The sequence below is a fragment of the Rattus norvegicus genome, chromosome 20 (assembly GCF_021556685.1).
Source record: "Rattus norvegicus strain SHRSP/BbbUtx chromosome 20, alternate assembly SHRSP_T2T, whole genome shotgun sequence".
NCBI lineage: Eukaryota > Metazoa > Chordata > Mammalia > Rodentia > Muridae > Rattus > Rattus norvegicus.
This window is the reverse complement of record NC_141553.1, coordinates 7,346,501-7,360,041: the sequence shown is the minus strand read 5'-3', so window position 1 is coordinate 7,360,041 and position 13,541 is coordinate 7,346,501. Positions and strand designations below refer to the sequence as shown.

General features: G+C 53.1%; 1 protein-coding gene across 2 annotated transcripts in view; it reads left to right on the top strand.

Moving 5' to 3' along the window:
• The window catches only part of Fkbp5 (FKBP prolyl isomerase 5), a 120,266-nt gene that overhangs the window by 158 nt on the left and 106,567 nt on the right, over positions 1-13,541 (top strand). The window contains exons 2-3 of one of the 2 annotated variants that reach the window (XM_087597651.1): positions 1,731-1,847; positions 12,028-12,259. The gene's annotated coding sequence lies outside the window, so the exon portion shown is untranslated. Of the gene's footprint in view, positions 1-1,688; positions 1,848-12,027; positions 12,260-13,541 lie in introns of those variants that run through there. The other variant, XM_087597652.1, reaches the window with a different exon arrangement.

Genomic DNA, 13,541 nt, shown 5'->3' with positions numbered 1-13,541 from the left:
GGTCCCTAGCCTGGGCCTATGTTGGCCTTCACCTTTGGCTATACAGCCAACAGATGGTGTAACCACATGGCCTGGGGACACTAGGCCCAGGTGAGATACTTCAGCAGCCTAGGGTCCCTCCCCTAAACTTCAGCCTGGAAGGGCCTGGAACCCAGGCCTCTGCTGTCTGCCAAAACCTTTCCCAGCAGAGAACAGGGCCCCTCCCTGCCAGCCGGGCACTCTCCAGGCACATGGTGTCCCTCGGGGTACCTTGAAGACACCCCTGGAGGCTAGAGCACTGAACGGCCCTAGGAACCACCCTACTCTGGCCTTCTGCCATATTGTCAATGGCCCCACCATACCACAAGAGTCAGCAAGCGCGAAGGAGGAATTTTGTGTCTGGGTGGCCAGCTTCTTGGGCCTTTGCTGTGGCTTCAGGTGGGAGGGTGGGGACAACAGAAAAAGTAGACTCTCAGGCTTCAGAGGACCACGCCACCTGCTTCTCCCTCCCTCCCGGGAGGAAATCTTCAGGGCCCCAGTGGTTTTGAAAGGAGGGGGACCGGAAGAGATAAAACACTCTGGGTCAGACGAGGACAGGGCAGAACTCCCTCTTAATTCTTCTAGGATGCTCTTCCTAGGTACCCTTCCCCACCAAACCCCAGAGCAAACCGCTTTCCCTGCAACTAACAGTCACAAGCCACTCTTGCGACCTCCAGAGGCGTCCCAGAGTGGGTGGTGCTTGGAGGGACCACGGAACCTGGAGCGGGCATCTCCGTGGTCCTCCCCATGTGTGGGTGCAATGAGGAGGGTACTTTGGGTCCAGGTGGGCTGAGCCTACTGTGCTCCTGCCTGGAGGGTCCGAAGATGGCTTCTTGGAGGGACGAGGAGGCCTCGTACCCAACCGTGTGGAGGTCTTGCAGCGCCGCGCCCTCCCTCCCCGCGCGGAGCCGGCTGCTGACCGCAGGCTGCAGGAGCGGTTGATCTGGGGAGCGGGCGAGCACACCCACTTACCCAGCTGCTGAGTCAGGCTGTTCTCGCTCGCGCTCGCCCGCCCGCCCGCCCGCCCGCTCTCGCCCGGGACATTGTGTTCCAGCCCCAGCGCGCTGGCAGCCGGCCCAGGCGCTCACACCAGCCTCCTCGCCCTGTTTGTGCTCGCGGCTTGCGCTGTGGCGCAGCCTCCCGTGGCCGCGGAGACTCTGAGAAGGCACCCCAGTAGGGTGGGCCCCAGCATCCCTGAGCACTCACCAGCCTCGGAGCACCTACGCCTCTCCAGGTTCCCTGGCTAGGTGCATCCCCTACCCCGGGGTTTATAGAATATGAAGACAGTTGGGGGCTGGGGCAGGTGTTGAGAGCCCCCACCCTCCCTCCACACAAACGCTTAGTCCTGGTGCTGCAGAAGGACAGTTGGAAGCACACCAGACCCAGACTTGGGAGACCTGGAATGTGGTCACGTGACAACAGAAGCCCGCTTTGAGGGGACCAAATCAAGCATCCTCCCCTTTTCTCACCCCCCACCCTTGATCCGGCACAGACTTCGGGAGCACGGAGACTCCAGGGATTCCCGGAGCCCGCAAGCAAGCCCAGCCTTTTTGGAAAGCTTGGGAAACCCCTGGCAGGATGCTGAGAGGAGGGAGCGCCGAGTGGGAGTGGTAGAGCCAGGGCAGGGCGGCGCAAGAGGACCCCAAAGGCGCTGCCTGTTGTCCAGCCCTAACACTGGCGTGTGACTGAGATCCATCATTTATTTCTCTCAGCTCGATCTGCAAAGACAACACCAAGTGCTGGCTCCTCTCCAAAGAGAGGACTGTGTCGAGCCTGAGCGTCTACACATGGAACGCTCTGGGGTGGTCCCGCTAAGGATGTCATGAAAAGTGAGACATACTTTCTTTTTTAATATCTATTTGATTTTTGATTTGTGCGTGCGTGCGTGTGCGTGTGTGTATGTGCGTGTGTGTATGTGTGTGTGTGTGAGAGAGAGAGAGAAACACACACACACACACACACACACACACACACACACACACACACACACACAAACTGGAGTAGCGGAGTCCAGAAGAGGGCATCAAATCCCCAGGACCTGGGGTTACAGGTAGTGGTCAGTCACCTAGTGTGGGCGCTGGGAATCAAACTCAGGTCCTCTGAGAGAGCAGCAGTCGCTCTTAACCCTTGAGCCAGCCCTCTCTGCAGACTCAGACATAATTTCTAAGGTCCCCATCTTCTCTCTCCTTCCCATACCTTCCCATTTCTGTGCAGTGTCTGTCAGGGTCTCCTCTGTCTCCTTATCCCTCCTGCCCCAGGCAGGAAGCACCAAGTAAACCTGCACCCCCTCTCCTCCCCACACCCAACTTCATTTACAGCTCCCCCCCACCGCACCCCCGAAGCTGGGGCCTGGGACCTGTCCCCTGTTCTAGCTATCTGTTTACTCAGCCAGTTCTAACCAGACTAGAAGGCCCTTGAAGCAGAAACAAAACCGACTTTTTCTTTCTTTCTTTCTTTTTTTTTTTTTTGGTTCTTGTTTTCGGAGCTGGGGACCGAACCCAGGGCCCTGCGCTTCCTAGGCAAGCGCTCTACCACTGAGCTAAATCCCCAACCCCCAAAACCGACTTTTTCTTAAGGCTTCGTTCACACCCCCAACCCCAGCCTAACTGGTCAAAGTTGAAGAGGCAAACAGTGTGTGGTTAAATGGCAACTCAAACCAACAGGTGGCCAGCACCTAAAGTGTGTATCAGTGACTGAGAAACCTCCCGGGAGGTTCTGTGCCCTGGGGTTTTGTGTGTGAGCATGAGTGTGTGTGCCGGGGGTGGAAAGTAGGGGAGGGGTGGAGGTGACTCATTTTAGTTGACATCCGCCCCAAACAGCCTTCATGCTAAATATTTCACATGTATTAATTCTGCTATTTAAGGGGGAGTTCTGAGGGAAAGGTTGGAAAGGGGACAGTACCCAAGCCTCACCCACTCAAGGCCAAGCAAAGCTTTGTGGGGCAGCCTTGAATGTGGGCTCCCCACCTCAGTCCTTGGGCACTGCCTGTTCCCTGGTCCGCCACACCCACATCCTACACCCAAGAGTGCCCAGCTCCGGATAGCTCTGTCCCACCCCCTGAACTGCTGGCTGGCTGCATGACCTTGGACAAGGCACTTCCTCTGTCACCTCCCTTGCAGCTCTCATGCTGTGACTCTCTTGAGTCCCTGTCTGAGGATGCTTGCCACCTCCCCTGTGTTACCTGGGCTGTGGTGGCAGCTCACCCCCATGCCACGCGCACACCCACTGCTCCTCCTCCCAAGCCCACCCTAACCCACCTTCATCCCCCACCCGCCCTTATCTGGAGCTGGGAGAGGAACTATGGTAGGGTTTCCTGTGGCCACCAAAGGGACAGGGGCTTTCTCTGTGGTGCCAGATCTGAGGGAGGAGTTGGGAGAGGAGGAGGTTCCTCCGATGCCTTCCCACTGCTCTGCTGTGCTCCCACCACTTAGGAAGCTTGGTACAGTGTGTTACCCCGGGGCCGGAATGTACCGTGTGTTTCAAATGGCTTCTGTCCAGTTCTACCCTGGCTGTTTCTTATTTATGTTACTTCTGCAGTGGTGTCATCCTGCCGTCCCACACCCGCTCTCATCTGCTTACCTCCCAGCTGAGTCCCCCTGGCTCAGAGAGCCAGTCTTCAGTCCCTTGTCCTCATAGCCTATGGAGTGGGGGGGAGCCCAGGGAGTTTACTTTGGAGGGAGAGGGCAAACTCCAGAAGAATGCAGGATGCCCCCAGTTCATATTTTCTCTGTCTCTGTCTCTCTGTCTCTGTCTCTCTGCCTCTCTGTCTCTGTCTATCTCTGTCTCTCTCTGTCACTGTCTCTCTGTCTCTGTCTGTCTCTCTCTGTCTCTGTCTCTCTGTCTCTCTGTCTCTGTCATCTCTGTCTCTCTCTGTCACTGTCTCTCTGTCTCTGTCTCTGTCTGTCACTGTCTCTCTGTCTCTGTCTGTCTCTGTCTCCATCTGTCTGTGTCTCTGTCTCTCTCTGTCACTGTCTCTCTGTCTCTGTCTCCATCTGTCTGTGTCTCTGTCTCTCTCTGTCACTGTCTCTCTGTCTCTGTCTCTGCCTGTCTCTATCTCTGCCTGTCTCTGTCTCCATCTGTCTGTGTCTCTGTCTCTCTCTGTCACTGTCTCTCTGTCTCTGTCTCCATCTGTCTGTGTCTCTGTCTCTCTCTGTCACTGTCTCTCTGTCTCTGTCTCCATCTGTCTGTGTCTCTGTCTCTCTCTGTCACTGTCTCTCTGTCTCTGTCTCTGCCTGTCTCTATCTCTGCCTGTCTCTGTCTCCATCTGTCTGTGTCTCTGTCTCTCTCTGTCACTGTCTCTCTGTCTCTGTCTCTGTCTCTGTCTGTCACTGTCTCTCTGTCTCTGTCTGTCTCTGTCTCCATCTGTCTGTGTCTCTGTCTCTCTCTGTCACTGTCTCTCTGTCTCTGTCTCCATCTGTCTGTGTCTCTGTCTCTCTCTGTCACTGTCTCTCTGTCTCTGTCTCTGCCTGTCTCTGTCTCTGTCTGTCTCTGTCTCCATCTGTCTGTGTCTCTGTCTCTCTCTGTCACTGTCTCTCTGTCTCTGTCTCCATCTGTCTGTGTCTCTGTGCCCCGCCCCCTTCTCCGCAGCGTCTCTGAGTTGGAGGTCGATTCTCTTTCCTGAACTTGTCTATATTTGTTTCTTGCACTTCATCTCTCACCTGAACCCAGTTAGACAAGAGGGATTGACACTGTTCGAGTCTGACAGATGTCCCTCGCCAACCACAGGGTTACAGGCAGAGGTGGGGGCCTGGGGAAGGCAGAGATCCACCCCAGCCTCTCATTACCAGGACTCGAAGTCCCCAGCAAAGCGGCAAACCGGAACACCATGTTTCATTTATAGACCTGATCTTGCTATATATGCCAGGCTGGCCTTGAGTTTATGACCCTCCTGTCACAGCCTCCCAAGCAGTGGGATTGCCAACACCATTGATGACACTGTCCCAGGGGACAGGCTAAAATCTATTTGCAAGGTCCCTGTGATGCCACTAGTAGATTTGAAGTGTCAGCCCCCCCAACCCTCCCCATCATAATCCCCGGTTTGGGATATTTGGCCTGCCTGTTACAACTTACTCAGAGACAAATGGGCTGATAGGACTGACTTAGCCCAAGCTAGCCTTAAATTCTCTGTGTAGCTGAGGATGACCATGAACACTTGATTCACCTGCCTCAGTGTTCTGAGTGCTGGGTAACGGGGATTATGCCACCTTGCCCAGCTCACACTAGCCACAGCAGGGCTTTGGAAATAATCTAGGCAATAGCCCAGGCTGCCCCATAGGCTTATCCAAACTCAGCATGAGCCTGAGTCTCCTCTGAAGAGGACCAGCAGCCACCCTGCTGCTTGGGAAAGCTGGAGTGTTAGTTCACTCAAGGTCAAGGTGCCTTGCTTCCTGTCACGAGGGTTCTTCAGAGCAGGGAGATGAAGAAACTTCGAGGATGTCCTATATCCGGTGATGTGCAGCCTTTCACAGAGCCCTATCACCCCAGGAGAGGAGGAGAGGGTCACAGCGCCACAGTGCCTGCCCACGCTGCTCTCTGCTACCAAAGTGGATGGAGTAGAGACCAAACAGCAGGCATGTGTGGCTGCTCTGTGCTGGTTTCTGGCTTCCTGTCCTCAGTGGCTCTCTGGGGGACACTGTGTTCTGGGCAGCCTTTTCTTCCTCTAAGTTCATTCTTCCTCTTTTTCCCATCCTTGCTCACCCAGAGTTCTGTTTCAACAGTGCTAGCTGTTTGTAGTTACTTTGTAAAACATCACATTTTCTTCGTTCATTCATTCTTGTGTGTGTGTGTGTGTGTGTGTGTGTGTGTGTGTGAACATATGCACCAAGTGCACGTTGGCAGTCAGAGGCAATCGGTTCTCTCCGTCCACCATGTGGGTCCTGGGATTGAACTCAGGTCATAAGGCTAGCCCATTTCCCCAGAACTAACTTTATCCCTCCCAGGTTCCCCCAGTACCCCTAGGCAAGTGTCAGGCTTATGAATTCAAAGGGCACTTATCCAGCACCTAACATATGTCTTGGGACCCAGACTGAAAAAGCTGTCTTTATTAAGCACCTATTGTGTACAAACAGCCTTGTGCCTTGCCCGGAGCAGTGGTTCTCAACCTTCCTAACGCAGTGACCTTCTAGTACAGTTCTTCAGGTTCTGGTGAACCCCCCCCCCCCGAAAATTATTTTTTGTTGCTATTTCATAACTGATTTTTCTACTGCTATGAATCATAATGCAAATATCTGATAGGCAGGATATCTGATATGTGACCTCTATGAAAGTGTCCTTTGACTTCCAAGTGGGTCTTGCCTCTCAGGTTGACAATCACTTCCCTAGAGGCATAGATGCTGCCTGTTCATTCTTCCTCAAGACCTCTGGATAGTGGGCAAAGGCAGAAAACCACATCCTAAGGCCTTGGGAACTTGGGGACCTGGGTGTGGCCAGAGCAGAAGGTTCTGGCTGGGCTCCTTTGGAGAAAGTTAATTTTCCTCAGGTCTGAAGACAGCTGGCTAGGCGTGGCACAGTGCAGGCTGTTCCAGGTACAAGGGACACTGGGCGTGAGGCAGTCCTGTGCTCTCCGGCAGGCACCAGGCACTGTTTGGTCTGGCTGGACACAGAGTGCAGGTTGAGAAGGCCAGGGGGGATGAGGCCAGAGGCAGGCAGGCCCAGACGGTCCAGTACCTTGTGTTCCAGCAAAGGGCTGACCTTTATCCTGGAGCAGCCGGAAGCTCAGACAGCCTCCCGGGCTCCCTGTACCCAGGGAGCTTCAAGCTGGGTGAGGGCCAGGCTCAGAGTGTTCTGCAGGCCTCTATTAAGGAACATTTACTGCCCTTTGGCTCGGGGAGGCCTGTGGGAGAATCAGTCACTTAAATCTAATGTCCTCGACAAGCCTGGCTGTTCATTCATTCGAGAGAGCTCAGAGGCCATCCATCTGATGCTTAGCAAACTCCTGGTGCTGCCCCAGGCTGGCTCAGCTCTCAAGAAACTTACATCCTGGGTGGTTAGGGCCATAAACAAGCAGGCAAATGAAACTAATTAGGGATAATGTGGGATCAGAAGTGCACAGGAGAAATGGACAGGGAGATAGCTGAGAGTCACGGTGTGCCGGCCCAGCAGGGAAACCAGCAATCCCCTGGGTATCTGGAGGGCCAGCTCCCCCCACAAAAGAAGTAGCACCTTCCTTCAAGGTGCTTCCCCCAAGGCTCGAAGGAGCTTTGCATTCCCATAGCAAGAAATGAAGCATATCACGTAATGGAAAGATTAGGGGACCCATTTTGTAGGGATGAAAACTGAGGCTCAGAGTGGCTGAAGAACTCTGGCCAAGAATCACAGTTGGAGGTTGGGTGTGAGGACACCACACCCTCATGCTAGCACTCAGGAGACAGAAGCAAGGTCTCTGTGAGGGCAAGGTTAACCTGGTCTCTGTAGTGTGTATCTGGACAGCTAGGGGTACACAGTGAAACCCCATCTCAAAATCCATCCATCGTTCATAACTTGTGACTATAAACTCGCTTATTTTTTTTCCTACCAAGTATCAGGAGCAACACTCCACTGTCCCGAATTAGCTGAGGAGGTCCAGCCTCTGACACTTTGTCTCATTGTGCCCTGAACACACAGTCCCTGACACCCCCAGGCTCTGTCTCACGGGTCACAATCTTAAACCTGCTTCCTCATCTGACAGTTAAGGGAATAAGGGTCATCCAGGCCTTGCCCTGGGGTGTGGGATAGGGTTTAGGAGAGATCACTTCACATAGGAGTGCTGGGAAAATGGAAACTTTGTCACTTTTGGGATGAGGAGGTCAAAGGCAGACCAATCCCAAAGACCTGAAAACCCAAAGATACAAGAGACCGGGATCAGATTATTTTTCTCTCTCTCTTTTTTATTTTATTTATTTTTATTTTTATTTATTTATTTAGAGACGGGATCAGATTAAAGCCTCACCTTCGCACCTCTCCTTTTCCTTCCTTGTTCCTCACCTTTCCCTCCCCTCTTCTTTTTCCTCCCCTCTCCCCTCCTCCCATCCTCCTCCTCTCGGGTCTTCTCCCCGCACCTTCTTTCCTTCCCCCTCCTTTCTCCTCCCTCTCCCCTCCTCTCCATTTCTTCCTTCCCCTTTTTTCCTCTCCCCTCCGGTCTCCACTCCTTCCCTCCCCCCCTTCCCTCCACTTCCCCACCCCTCCATCTCTCCCCATCCTCCTCCCCTCCCGGCCGCTCTCCTCTTTCACCCTCCCCCTCCCCCGCTCCCCTCCGCCCCTGTCTGCTCAGTTGGGATCCCACACTGACACATCTTGTACTTCCCGTTTCCAGGGAAATTCCTTGCCCACTCGACCACACCCGCCCTTGAGGACCTGCCCATCTCTTTGGGTAGAGCAGAAGCCAGACAGGGTCCTGGATGGTGAGGTGAACACCCCCTGCTGGGTATGCACCAAGAGCCTTCGAGGGGCAGGGGGAGAGCGCCCCCAACTCCCGGAGCCTGGTTTGGGCTGCAGGGTCCAAGTGCTTCAGGGAAGAGGTGGGGACCTCGTGGAACATGTGACTCTGGCTATTCCAGCTGCAGTTAGTAGGGCAGAGACCCCTCCCCACCGGTGCCCTGACTTCTGCTTCCTGCCCTCGCTGCTGGGAGGCCCAATCACCACAGCACCCGGGCACACAGACACTAGGGCCCCTCCCAGGCACCCGGAGAGAACCAGCTGCAACTGGGGGACACCTGGCCCTGCCGGGGTCACAGAGGCTCAGCAGGCCCTCCACCCCTTCCCTCGCCCCCAGGCCTCAAGCAAAACACCACTCTGTCCTTTCCTGCTGGGGGGGTGGCGGGGGCTCAGAGGCGCAGGGTTATTTTTAGCAGGGATTGGAGAAGGGCACTTTTCTCCTTGACTTTCTCTGGGCGCCACCCCTTTAACCCCCCAGCCCGAGACTAGCCCAAGGAGGCCGGCTGGGAAACCCCCTCCTAGGGAGAGGAAACCGGTGCACTCTGCTTTGCAGTTAATTCTCAGGACCAGGAGTGGCGGGCGTGGGGGCTGCACGGGTGGGGAAGTTCCACCTCATTCCTGGTCTCTGTGTCTCATAAATTTGGGGAGCAAAGGGGATATAGTGTGTAGAGTCGGGGTCCTTAGCTTTGAGAACTGGAGGCCCAAGGAACCCTTGGTTATTGTCAGGGGACATCTGGGAGTTTCCACAGAGGCTAATTTTATGGTAGGTGTTCTTTTCTGTTTGCTTTTTGATATAGGGTCTCGCTAGCCCTGGCTGGCCTGAAAGCAGCTGTGCAGCTCAGACTAGCCTTGAAATTATAGTGCTTTGCTTGCCCCCGACTCTTAAGTGATAAGATCAAAGGTGTGAGCCACCATGCCCAGCCCTTTACAGAGATTTTTTAAAATTACATTTTGCTGGGGCTGGCTCAGTGGCCTGAGTCGGTCTCTGGAACCTACATGGTGGCATGGGAGAACTGAATCCAAAGGTTCTCCTCAGATTTGTATATCAGATGCAGAGACACACAAAAGCACATACACATGCTCACACAGGACTCTCTCTCTCTCTCTCTCTCACACACATACACACACACACACACACACACACACCCATGAACACACAGCACACATAAGTACGCTCACACACATTCAAACCCCATGCACACCATACAAACACACACCATACAGGACTCACACACTCATGCACACACTCACATACCACCCACACACACCACATACACTCACGCATGTACTCACAAACACATGCCACACACTCACACATGCCACGCATACATACATACATACATACACACTCACTCACACATGCCACACATACATACATACATACATACATACATACACTCACGCACACTCATGCACCCACCCTAACACACCCAAGTAAGTAAATTATAACTGAGACCGAGAAGATGCTTGGCAGGTCTGTGCGCTTACTCTGAAAGCAAGAGAACCCGAGTTCAAATCCCTAGAGCCCAGTGAAAGCCCAGGAAGCTCAGATCACTGTGTGAGCGGAGGATCGGGGCGGACCTCAGGACATTACTGGCCAGCCAGCCTAGCCCAACCTGAGGTCACCGTGTTCAGAGAGAGATCCTGTCTCAAACAGGAAAGTTTCGAATTGATAAGCAGAGGCATCTGGTACAGTCTGTACCCTCATGTGGGTGCACATGCACACGTATGCACAGCACACACACACACACACACACACACACACACACACACGCCACGAAAAGAGGGCTGAAGGGATGGCTCAGTAGCTCGCAGTCTGTATCTCCTTTCCGTAGGACTTAAGTGTGGTTGCCAGTACCCAGGCCCGAAGCCCAGAGAACTCAGGCTTTCCCGTCCTTGGTGGGAACCCACGTGCATGACAGACATACGCACACAAGCGCACAAATAAAAACGTCATTTTTGGCTGGACAGGGGTGGCACACGCCTTTAATCCTAGCACCCAGGCTGATCTCTGTGATGTTGAGGCCAGCCTGATCTACAAACTCAATCCAGGACTTGCAAGGCTGTTACACAAAGAAATCCTGTCTCAAAAAAAAAAAAAAAAAAAAAAAAAAAACAGGGGTTGGGGATTTAGCTCAGTGGTAGAGCGCTTGCCTAGAAAGCGCAAGGCCCTGGGTTCGGTCCCCAGCTCCGAAAGAAAAAAAAAAAAAAAAAAACAGAACAAAACAAACAAATTTTAAAAATTGTTAATTTTTTCCATTATATATATATTTATTTATTTTATTTATTTTTTTTTTTTGAGGTAAGATCTTTCTATGTAACAGCCTTGCTTGTAATGGATCTCCATCTGTAGACCAGGCTGACCTTGAACTCACAGAGACCCACCTGACTCTGCCTCACGGTCACCCAGTGATTTTTCCTTTTTTTTTTTTTTCTTCTTTTCTTTTTTTTGGAGCTGGGGACCGAACCCAGGACCTTGCGCTTGCTAGGCAAGCACTCTACCACTGAGCTAAATCCCCAACCCTCCTTTTTAAAAATAAATCAGGGTTGGAGAGGCGGTTCAGCAGTTAAGAGCACTGACTGCTCTTCCGGAGGTCCTGAGTTCAGTTCCCAGCAACCACATGGTGGCTCACGCCTGTCTGCACCTCCAAGATTTGACACCCTCACGCTCAGACATACATGCAGGCAAAACACCAGTGCACATGAAATAAAAAATAAACAAATAAATCCTTAAAAAAAAATAAATCGCTGGGCATTTGGCTCAGCGGTAGAGCGCTTGCCTAGGAAGCGCAAGGCCCTGGGTTCGGTCCCCAGCTCCGGAAAAAAGAACCAAAAAAAAAAAAAAAATACTCACACATCGTTCAAAAAAAATAAATCGAGCTGCTATTACTGGAGAGGAGAGTAGACAGCAAGATTAGTAGTGGTGGCTGTGGTCGATTTTTTTTTTTTCCTTTTCTATTTTTTCGGAGCTGGAGATCGAACCCAGGGCCTTGCGATTGCTAGGCAAGCGCTCTACCACTGAGCTAAATCCCCAACCCCCGTCGTCGATTTTTTTAAAGACCGTTTTCTCCGTGTAGTCCTGGCTGGCCTTGAACTCGTGCATTCTGCCCCCTCAGTGATGCACTACCCTGCCAGGCCAAAATTGACTTTTGAATTTCTGATCTTGCAGCCTCCGTTTACCTCAGAGCTAGGATTACAGGCACGGGCCACCATGGCCAGTTTATAAAGTGCTGGGGATAGAGCCCAAATATTCATGCATTCGAGGCAAGTCCTCTATCCGGTTAGCCATACCTCCAGCCTGTGGACAGGAACAGGTAGACTTGAACAAGGAGGTGGGAGTCATCCTTGAAACTAGAACAAGTGGCCTTGAGTGAAGGGGGCGGGGTGAGGAAGAGGGTCAGCATGACTCCTCTGCCATAGTGATGTGTGTCCCTAGTGAGACGGGCAGCCCCTCCTCCAGCCCCTCACCAAGCTTAGCAGGGGGTTTTTAGCAAGGCCAAGACTTTGAGAAACAACACTCTCAAGGCCATCCTGCCAGGGACAGGCAGAAGTGGGGCTTTTGTGGTTAGCCGATTTCTTTTCCTCTTCCCTTTCAAGGTCGTTAAGATTCTGGGCCTCCCCCATCCCTGTGTCTGGCCTGGAGAGGAGAGAGCAGAGCTTACTGGAGAGGCGCCAGAGGGTCCAGAGGGTCCTGGATGCTCCCTGCCCTTTCTTTCTCTAAGACACCTATCTGAGGCTGCCCGTCTTGTGCCACGACTCCCGCTGCGGGGGACCAGAGGATGACTGAGATACAATCCACTGGCTGTGACCTCAGAGTTGGCATTCTCAGGTGAGAATAGGGCTTGATCTTGTCGCCAGACGAGGCCCCAGAGAATAAACAGTGAACTGCTGGCAAAGGGAGGCAGGGGAGGGAGACTCCCTTAAACTCTCAGGCACACCCAGCAATGCTTCTCTGGCTTTTGTCTCCTGCGAGCCCCATGGAACAGAAGAGAGAGAGAGAGAGAGAGCACTGACCTGGAGTCAGGAGCCCTCACTTCCGGTTCTAGGGCTCTCAATCGCTTCCTCTCTCCAGGGCCGCTCTCTCCCTCGAACAAGAGGGAAGCAGTCTTGGAAGGACCTCGACTCCTGTCAGATTTCCTTCTCCCTGCCCTAGCTCCTTTGCCTGAGTCATGGCTGCCCCATGGAATGCTGGGATTTCACACCTTCCCACCCGAGCAGCAAGTAGCAGGCCAACTAGGTCTGAGCGCCAGCCTGGGATCCTGGAGCTCTCTGGGCAAAGCTGAGTGCTTTGGGAAGGGCCCCAAGAAGAAGACAGTCGAAGGGGTGCTGTGTGCTTAGTCACACACACCCAGGAAGACAGTATCTATCAATAAACACAGGAGTTGGGTGTAGTGACACACACCTGTCATTCCGGGTTGTAGGAAGAGGGTTTTCCAGGTCAACCTTGGCTACACAGCAAGGTTGAGGCCAGCCTGAGCTACTTGAAACCCCTGTTGGTCATGGACTAAAAACAAGTGCTGGGCAGATGGCTCAGTGGGTAGGATCCCTAGAACCCACTTTAAAAGTCAGGCGTGGTGGTGCTGTGTGTCTGTTATACCAATACTGGGGAAAGAGTGGTGGTGGTGGTGGGGATCCTGGAAGGTCATTGCCTGGTCAGCCTCGTTCAATCGGTTTGCTTTTGGTTTAGTGAGAGACTCTGTCTCAAAAATAAAAGTGGGGAATGATTGTCACTTGATGTCCATCTCTGGCCTGTAGATACACACACACACACACACACACACACACACACACACACACATCAAATGCATGCATACACATACATGACCACATGGGCACGCATGTACATGGGGTTTCACTCCTCACACACTTTCTGCTGATCCACGGCACAGCTCTCCACCTGGGCTCTTACCTGTGTCATGAAGGGATCTCCTTAACCCGCCAGCCCAGAGCCCTGCTTGCCCATGGCTGCCTCTGGGTTCAAATCCACCCACTATCATTTTTGACGTTCTTCCTCCTGGCGCCTGGTGCAAAGTAGAAGAAAGATTCCGAGTTGGGGTTCACCTTGGGGCACCCCTGCTTGAGTGGCTGGCAGGAATGAGGCTAAGAGGGGG